The sequence below is a fragment of the Amblyomma maculatum genome, chromosome 1 (genome assembly GCF_055883805.1).
Source record: "Amblyomma maculatum isolate TAMU_Amacu chromosome 1, ASM5588380v1, whole genome shotgun sequence".
NCBI lineage: Eukaryota > Metazoa > Arthropoda > Arachnida > Ixodida > Ixodidae > Amblyomma > Amblyomma maculatum.
In genome coordinates this window covers 385,497,752-385,507,878 of record NC_139344.1, presented here as the reverse complement: position 1 = coordinate 385,507,878, position 10,127 = coordinate 385,497,752, and the positions used below count along the sequence as shown (strand labels likewise).

The 10,127-nt window shown below is 41.9% G+C and overlaps 1 long non-coding RNA gene across 2 annotated transcripts; it reads left to right on the top strand.

Moving 5' to 3' along the window:
* The first annotated feature begins 439 nt into the window (after positions 1–439).
* On the top strand, positions 440–6,815 carry LOC146208426 (uncharacterized). Of its 2 annotated transcripts, none has more exons than XR_014703382.1 (3): positions 440–551; positions 5,055–5,108; positions 6,610–6,815. It is a non-coding gene; the product is annotated as an uncharacterized LOC146208426 (long non-coding RNA). The 2 variants fall into 2 exon arrangements; XR_014703383.1 differs by lacking the exon at positions 440–551 and adding an exon at positions 2,639–2,750 and having other exon boundaries at positions 6,610–6,809.
* Positions 6,816–10,127: the final 3,312 nt, after the last annotated feature.

Sequence of the window (10,127 nt, the reverse complement as noted above, 5' to 3'; positions counted from 1 at the left end):
ATGAGATTAAGAAGTTCGCAGGGGTCAAGTGGATGCAGCTAGCACAGAACCGGGTTAAGTGGAGAAATATGGGAGAGGCCTTCGCCCTGCAGTTGGTATAGTCATCATCATCGCCCTGCAGTTGGCATCATCATCGCCCTGCAGATGATGATGATGATGACACTGCAAAGCGAGCCACGAGCGTTTATTCTGCTGACATGGTAGAGGGCTCAGTTCTTCTCCTAGGTTTTAATTTTCGCGTCGAAGCAACTGCCTGCAGTTTTGCGGTTTGACATTAGACTGATTGTTATCATTGGCCTTTCTTACCATTATCTTGTACACACATACATGTCGTTGTACCCACGATCAGCATCATCACAGGTTAGCAGTTAATATAATGTTCGGCGACCTGATCAACCTGTAGTGCCCATTGTTTCCAACATATACTTAAAGGAATAGCCCTATTGTTTTCAGATCTTGGCATATTGATGCGTTGTGCGATGATAGCGCTGCTCTACGCGCTTATGGTTTCGCTGAATGACTTCCATAAGGTATCATGCGAGTCTGAAGATGTAAGTCCTAAAACTTTGTTTTTGTTTTGTTCAGAGTTTATTTTTATGCTCGGTAATTTTTGTAAAATGATTTATATATTATTTTCATACGTTGATGGCCACAACCGTGTTCAATTAAAAAGTGACTTCCTTGAAGCATGCAAAAAATGTTATATGTATATACAAACCTTTCGCCTTCTCTTATTGCTTGTCACCTGCCATTGCACAACACACAACTGTTCGCATAAAATGAGCACAGGTGTCCAAATTGTGATCAGGCTGCTTACGAATTGTGAGCGTTTTGTCTTTTAAGCAATTTCTGCTATCTTGTGTGTATTCCGGCTTTCAAATCTGATCATTTAAAACCAATAAGCCTCTACGTGTGTCTGTTCACTAGCGTTATTTAAAATTCGAACTAAATGTATGAAACGAGAACAAGAAAGGCAAGATTATTTCCCCCCAAAAGTGAGTTTAGGTACTATTATTCACACATTTAAAGTGTTACTATAGTACTCATATAAAAAATAGAGAGTTACGCCTCTTGCACCAGACATTACGTTGGTTGCTTCCGCTGCTTCTTTGTCTGACAAAAAATTGATGGACCACATAAAGATATTTTTTTCTTTATTACCAACATTGGCTTGGGGCAGGTACAAAACGTAATGGCACAACAGACAAAAAAGTTTAGACATTGCAGAATCCTTGTATTCTTGATTGAAGTTTTATTACGACAATGAAACGATTCCACAATATATTGAACATTTGGAGTCACATTATCAGAAGCATGTATTCATTTGAACGCCTAGCTATAGTGGAGAGCTAATAGCTGTGGAAATGTTTTCAGCGATGTGGATGCCTGTTTAAGGATGCAAACACCGAATACAGCAGTGGTATATATTCGTTTACGTAGCTCTCTGCATTCACATTTATTTTAGTTGACTCCTTTTCGTTTCTCCCCAAACGTATGCAATGTTAACATACAGGTATTGTGCGCTTTCCTCTGAATAAGAGATGGTATCAAGCTGTCGTTCATTATTTGAAAGTCCCTGACAAATATCCTCCAACCCACTCGCTTTCGAGTAATTATTTCACATTGGTAGTCTGTATTAAGGTTGACTATATGTCCTAAATAAACCTATTCCCTTCCCACATACAGCGCCGCTCTACTTACGATAAACATTTTTTCCCTTCTCAGGCTCTTGAGCATTAGTTTTGTGCATAGCATTTCTGAACCTAAAGTTCTGGTCTGCAGGTTTTGATTATTATAATTATTCGTAACTGCTACCAAAAATAACTAAGACTATCTTAAAGAGCATCTACTTTCTTTACCGAAGGAATGTCTTATTGTTCTGCAATAGTCCAACTTTTAATGCACTGAGTTCTTCAGATATTATTGTTAAGTGCATAAGTTCTCAGGTTCATTGAATATTCTATCTATATTGGTAATGACATGAACCGCATTTTCTCTCAAAAGAGATAAAGGAGACATCTAATTTTCACCTATGCCTAGTAGTGCAGGATTGGGGCTTCCGTCTTCCTTTAAGGCATCCTCAATTCCTTGCATATGAAACTTTCTGGTGTGAGATATTTTCCCCTATCGATTAGCATTGGCAGCACCGCCACTTTAATTCGGCAGGATGGTTGGAGGTTTTCATTCTTTGGCGTTTGTTACGTTGTCTATCGCCTCTATAGATATCTTTATGGTGTTCTTCCTAACTATACTCTTGCGCAGTTCTACTGTGCACTAATATTATCACTAAATAAATATTTCATTGCTTCTATACTAAAGTAATCGTCTTCACTTAAATTCGTAATCTGCTCTACGGCGAGATCTTGAACGTGCGTACTTTCCTCTTATTACTAGGGCGATAATAGGCTGCTTTCTTCCTCTTTTTTTCCATTCCATCTTCAAAAGCCGAGTAATTCAACGCCTTACCGCTCCATTTCCCTTCGTCGCACGTTTCAATGATTTAGATTAATTTAACAGTGGCAGGTAATTTGCAATATGAATCAGAGATAGAAAGGTGTAATTACAGCCAATCTGCCTTCACACATCAAAGCACTATGGTAATGCGACCTTAAAGCCATCATTCTCATCAAGGCCTGAAGTCTTAACTAACGCCGAGCATGGCTAGCGTAGAGATGGAGCTCTCGCTTCACATATAGAAGGACTGCGGTTGGAATTCATTGCCATGTGATTTTCCTATAGAATAAAAAAAGGTAGGTAAACGTTAACCTAACCTATTAAACCTGAGTAACCAAAGCGAAAGGAGCGGACCGTTTCTTTCGATCCGCTTGTCTTCGTCTGTGTGTCGCAGCCTCTCAGTCAGCTTACGTCCACTGAATGATCGCATTCGGCTATTCGTTTTCGCAACCTCAGACACGCAGACAGTTCACGAGGCGTTTTGCTTAGATCATCCATGACCCCTGCTGGCGATAATGTGTCGACAGATGCTGCAGTCCGTTGGTACCGGCTAAAAGGCAGCGGAGTCTTTCTTGACTGAGGGATCTCTACGGCTACAGCACAGCTGCGGTTGAGTGAGGTCATGGCGAGCACGCGCTTACCCCGATTTCAACGGCTACGGCGTGGTGACATCATAGCGTCCACGTGATTTTCTCTCGGTTCAATGTCAAACGCAAACACACCACGAAGAAGCTGCGAAACGGAACAGTAAAAACTTTCGCTTTTAAAATCGGCTCTTGATCGAATTGCAAGCTGGTCTGTGACGTGGCTTGATCCCCGTAACCACCGCCAGAAACGCACTTCTTTTGCAGAAAAGGCTTGCGCATGTTGGTGACGTATATAGCTGCCACTCTGTAATGAATGTACAAATTCACCCCCGCTATGAGTAAAGAGCGGCTGCGGAACTGTCGACTAAGGTGGCGGCAGACCTGCGATGGCGACGAGGATGTTAAGAATGTGTATAAAAAATTCTAGAAGGCACTTTGGATCCCTAATCTGCGGTGAGGCGAAAGCCTCTTTTGCGCGGTGGTCCGAAGCCTTCCCAATACGCACCTCTTTCTCTCGGGTTTCACTCCCACCATCGCGTTAATGCGATAGCGTAAGCTGCAAGCCAACATATAAAACCCCGCTTTAACCGAGCCGTATGAACGTGCCCACGTGGCCTAGGGATAACGTTGCAAGGGTCTTGACAGGTCTATTCTGATATCACCCTCCCATATAAAAGCGGAGGTCCGAGTTGGCAGCTACTGCCAAACGTAATGTGAGGAAGCCCTAGCTACGTCCAGTTAGTGCTCGGCCATGTCAGCTGCCAGCTACCGCCTCCCACGTAACGAAAGCATCACGGACGGACGGACGAACGGACACGATTCGCGAGCATGAGCCATTGTCCACAGAGCAAGTGTGACAGTTACTGCGCCTTTCCCTTCCTGTGAACCAATTTGATTTGAGCCATCAAAGGCTATCGCGTTACAACAGAGCCCCCTTAAGACACGGACTGAGAAAAATATGATGATACTCAGCTGACTTAAGCTGAATTCGCAAACTCGTCCTATCTTTCTCACTCCAAGTGATAAGAGTACGCTGTGATAAGAGTACGCTGTTAAGAGTACGCACGGGCGTAATAACTTTGAACTTTGCATTCATATTCATGGTGGTCATGGTCAGTCATGACAACTCATACTATAACCATGCGTAGCAAATACAGGCATGGCTGTTCCTACAGAACAGCTCATTTAGGTGGACGGATTCCGGAAATCCGCCAAATCAGTCGTGATGGAGAAAAAGTGCTTTCTCACTAAATCTATCAGTTATCTGCTCTCGCACTCGAGTAAACCGTGCAAACGTACCTCCGTCAATGCAAACATGAACCATTTTACAAAGGTGTACTCGGTTAGCTTTAGCTTTCCGAATTTCAGACACTTCAGGACACGCCCAAGGGCATGCACAGTTGAATGATGTGGTATGCTCGTTCAGTGCAACACATCTGATTAATGCAGATTGCTCAAACTTCCCATACTGCTCTGATATCGCGCCGACGTGGAAAAATTAAATAACCTGATCACGTTCAGATAATACCTGGCAGGTCAGTACAATGTAGGGTAGCACACGATGTCAGTCGCTATGGTTTCCTAGCGCTAAATTACGAGTGGGTTAACCCCTAAAATACTTGCACCGGTCTCCTTCTTGCGAACTTGTGAGCAAGCCCGAAACGTACTTGCCTCTGTAGAAGCCGCATCCGTCATACACGCTCGGTCGACAACCCGACGTGTAACGCAAGCTGTTATCCTTATGAGAGTTACAGATAATCTCAAAATGTGTCGATTTGGGCGGCAAGAGTAGAAACACAATTGGCTTGCCATCTTGCCCAACGTTTTGCCGCTAATGACTTACTAGACTGTGTCGATCGACTCAGCCTACGTGGGCCGACGCGATGAACCGCATTTTTGTCACCAAGCAATCCATGTAGAATGCATAGCTATACTCACGTTATATAGTCGTTTTGTGCTATAGCGAAACTCCAAAATTACATGTAGAGATAAAACAATTTCTTCTGTTTTCAGTATCGTCTTGGAGGACATACACCTTTCACGAACTGCTATCAAGAAGGTGCAATCGTGAGTAGCATAACAACATTTACCCTCTATAATCCCGAAAATGGCTGTTAAGGACACTTGACTTGCATCAGCTTGTGAAAGGACGAGTGGTATTAAAGAAGATTATTCATTGAATTATTCATGTCTACTTTTGCCAAAAGTAAAATAAAAATTATATATGTGTGCAAGGCAGTCGTGTAGGTGTTAAGCTTCGCAAAAGAAGCAAATATTATTCATATGTTTTAATTTATAGAGATGATCGCTTTACAGCGTTTGATTGTTGCGCAGAAAGTTAATATTGTGCATAAAAAATTTTCAATACTTTTTATTGCAATTACCGAAATCACATTGTGTGTCATGAACCATCTCCGGCAACTTATTTGGCTCTGGATTTGTGGCAAATGATTTTACGAAGAATCGACATTCAGTTCATTTCCTCTGGCTCAACGTTTAGGCCATCACTCGAAGTTTAAAGATGCGTTGGCGTTCAGCTGCTAGGATCCCGTCATACCATGCTGCCACATATGCCGTATTTTAGAGGTCCAAAATTCTAAACTTCCTTGTTCTACCCGATGACAGCTGCAGATAAAGCAAGCCGAAATTGCGAAGTTTGGCCCTTGAGTTTAATAGTCCACGTGATGAGGTCTCCTAACACGTCGTTTCAACCCCTTTCCATCTAAGCCGGCGGCTCATCACTGCCCTAGCGGAGCGGCTGGTGGTGACCACATACCGATGCACCGCGGTTTAATGGTTCACTGAGGTATATAATGCTAGCGCAAAGAAAGCCGTCCCATATAGGTACTCTTTGTACATTTCCCGAGGAATCAATTATTTGCCAATTCTGCAATTATTATGGCGGAAGCCTTTAATTTCTCATACTGTTGGTGATTGTTTGTGTGGTCACACAATAGTTTTCGATGAAGTGGCGTCATCACCCGAAACTGAAAATAACGTCATCAGAAAAATAACAATCCAGGCTGATAAGGATATGTTGGCATTACCGGTATTTATTGATGTGTGAAACGTTCTTTAGCTTTGACAATAAATCTAGCGACCACCCCAATCATACTTGAATAGATACTAGACAGGAACATAGCTTCGCTAACAGAGTTTTGCTGCACTGAATTTCAATTAATATTCACGAGAGTTTTTTTACATGCTCAGTTGTTAATGATTGTTGCTCTTAGAATATTTTCTACTTGTGTGCAAGGTAATTCGGAGCATCCATTCCCAGTAGTATGGCACTGGAGCCCATGGCAAAGAGTGAAATGCAATGGGCGGTAGAGAATGTTATTAATTTGTCAAGTATAACCAACAACTATACATCTGAACATAGTAAACAGACAAAGGGTGTTGCACTTTTCAATGAACTACTTGTACACGCAATCTATCCTCATAGTGAGGGACACCTTTTTGATGCCCATTTCTCATTGACTCAGTTCATGCAACCGCAATGAACTGAAGCGAAAACTACAATTTCTTGAATTTTACATATTTATGCTTGTTTCCATTGTCCAAACAGTGCATGAATTACATCGACTGCTGCCTCAACCACACCTGCATTGATTTGAAATGTGTGTTTACCGGAACTACTCTTGCACCAGGAGAGAGAAATCCGAACGTCTGGTGATCCGCTTATGTACATTATTCCATGACAGGAAAATAAAACACAAATTATAGAAAACAAAAGAAGATATTCATGATCAATTTAGTTTTCGGAAACAAGGTCACTGGCCGCGCATTGATAATGAAGTTTTTCGAATGATTTTCTTCAGTATTCCTAGTAATCTTGTGGTAAATGTTGGTGAAAGTGCGTTCATGTTTGCCGCATGGCAAAAAAGAATGTCCTCATTCTCTTCCTCCTCATTTTCTCGCTTCCCTGCCACAGTGCGAAATTGCAATTACATGACCTGATTTAAGTATTCATTTATTTATTGAATACATACTTAAATGCCTTCAGAGAGAGCATCGGCACAAAAAAATAAACACACAAAGACAATCACTAAGGTGGAATGAATAGGTAAATAATACAAGTCAACGTCAAAAAATGTCATAAGTCCCTAATAAAATTAAAAAGTGCCTTTAAAGAACGGCGCTGCTGCAGATACAAAGCAAAATTAATCTTATTCCGTATGATACGCAAACGCAAATATGTCATTGATGAAGGTTAGGAAGCATTATGGTCTCAGGATTCTTCTCGATAGGGAACACCGGACAAAAGTGGTGAGCAAGAAAGATTATTGAGAGAAATGAACTACAAGAATTGCCTTAGACCAATTATGTTGATATGAGCAAATGGCTTTGATGCGAGCTATTCAAATGCTTCAAAATGTCAACAAAGAGCGCGGTGACTTTAATTACGTCAACCGATAAAAAAAGGTCATTAATCTAACTGCATAGTAATGTCTCATATCTTTGTGTGTATCCTTTCGAAGCCCGTGCTAGCATTATATTACAATGTCATGATTATCAAGAGAGCTGATAACAGTGACAGAAACTGCAAGTTGTATGAGCTCGTATATGCAGCTTCTTTAATGTATTGAACGCATAGCTGAGAAGAATGGATTGGTGATCAGATCTGAATACGAGTGTTTTGCTATGCAGCATTCGCTAGGTATAGGTCAAGGTAATGACTACGAAGAAAGACGTGACTATGTTGAATACATGCTCTAAGAATTGATTTGTTTTCTGATTAAACCACTGGGAGTAAGTACTTGGACTGAGTTTGATATAGTTCAGAGGTGATTCGTTTACTCCAAATAAACACTTGGATGATAAAAGCATCAAAACTTGATCCAGTCTAGAAGCTGCGCGGATGCCTTCATGAGTGCATAAAGATGAGAATATATAGCATACGTGCACATTCGCATGCAGGAATTCGGGCTTTATTTAAGCAAGTAAGTGCAATCTCACAACACTTTTCTAAAGGCAGTTTATTAAAAAATAAAGCTATATGTTAAACTACTGTTTGCACTGATAACTCAGAAGGCTTGTGCATGGTGCAAATACCAAGACGTCTCCCAGGTTTCTTTTCAGAGGTTCAAGGCGTAAAAAAATAATCATGATATCCATCCAACACTACTACCTTAATAGTACGTGTTTAAAGAAACACAACAAAATGTAAGTGGCACAGGAAGCCCACAAATCACAGTATTTTCACAAATCTAAGCCCCCGTACTCCTCTGATCCAAGCAGCCCCCCCAACCCTAATTTTGAAAAATTAATCGAAAATGTTTTCACGCGATTCCTAGCCTTCCTTTTTTTAAGGAAGACAGCATATCCAAGTCCTCCAATGCTCCTTCTCTGTCTGGCAATCTACTTCTGCTATGTCTTTTGTCAGACTGAAGCAGTCAGACGTGATCTCCGGCTTCGTGTTTTGCTGTTGTCGCGACGCCGAGCGCACACATGACCGGACCCGAGGGTAACGTTGACTAGCAAGGCGTCTTGTAACCGCAGAGACGAGGAGCTGACATTCCAGCGAGCACAAGTACTTTGACATATATACTGGCTGGAAAATTGGAACATGCCCACACCAGTCAAGTATGCGCTTATTAAAATTCTCTATGGGTCGCCTCTATTCTGTTATCTTTCTAAAATGTTTTTAGCTGGCGAATAGCACAGGATGTTCCCCTTCGTTTTCACCTACATTTGGAATCGAATATACCTGAATCTGTGAAAGAACGAGGGTTCTTGTTCAAAACCAGTGGCAGCCATCGGACCGAAGGCGGCATTCACCCATTCACAGAATGGTTCCAGCCTGCGAGAGGGCGTGCGCATCGAGGCACCCTATACAACCACGAGAATGAACAAATTTCAATAAAGCAAACAGGAAGCAAGGACACGTTTAAATGCTTTGAAAACAGTCATAGCAAATAAATTCCGGACAGCTGGCGACTGAGTAGGATGAATTTATTCAATATATAAAAATGAGGTAGGAATAAGATTACATCATTCCGAGCGTTCACGATACCGTCAGTTCCGTGCATGCTGGCATGGATAGAAAGTAATAACATAATGGGCGAACTGCAGAACGGGTTCAGTAGTGGTAGGCGCCTAGATAATAGTATTTACGTAATATGCCCATCATAGAAATATCCAAGGCGGAAACCAGAGCGCTGTGTAATTAGCCTTTCTGGACAAACGCGGTGCATGGGAGAGCGCAGACAGGTAACTTCTGCGGAACATACTCAAATCTGAAGGTATCGATAAAGAAGTAATTCAATTACTAAAAAAAATATACAAAGATAATAAAGTTGAGATTGCGTGGGAGAGGTTAAGTGCAGCCGTTGGCGAAACTGTAGAGCCCAGGGGGTGTGCTTCAGAGCCGTGTAGTGGAGCTGCTTAGCAGTGTGTTGAGGGCCTTCCCATTGGAGGAGGTAGGACAAACAATCTCACCGTAAAGAAATTGGGAACACTGGAAATGCATTAAGCCGTGCGAGGCGGCTCAGAAGCAGATACCAAGACTTTACACTTTTGACAAAGACTGCACGTCTGCTGCCGAGGTATGCGAAGGATTAAGGCAAGGATGTCCGCTATCACCGTTGCTCATGATTTTTATGAACAATATTGAAAACAGTCAGCATGAAAGCAACCTTGGTTTAAATCGCTCGTATAAGCTAGGTGGATTGGACCTACAACAGACGCTTCCAGGAATAATGTACGCGGACGACGTTGTTCTGTCAGCCAATTGCCAGAAAGATTTAAAAGCATTGGCTAACATATGTGAATAGGAAAGAGGTGCAGTCGGCTCTACCTTCAGCGCAATTATGCCGGATCTGATGGTATTCAACGATTACAGTGATAAAAAGCTGATAATCGAAGGGAGTGAGATACCAAGAGTGATAAAATATAAATACCTAGGAGTATGGATTAATGAAGGACAAGTATACATGGAAAATATGAACAGGCCACCAGGGCGAGGAGATGCCGCGATAATGAAGCACGGGGCTTTATGGGGGTACAAGAAATATGTAGTAATTAAAGGTATTTCGAATGTAATAATGATACCAGAGCTTACCTTCGGGAACGCGGTTTTTGTGC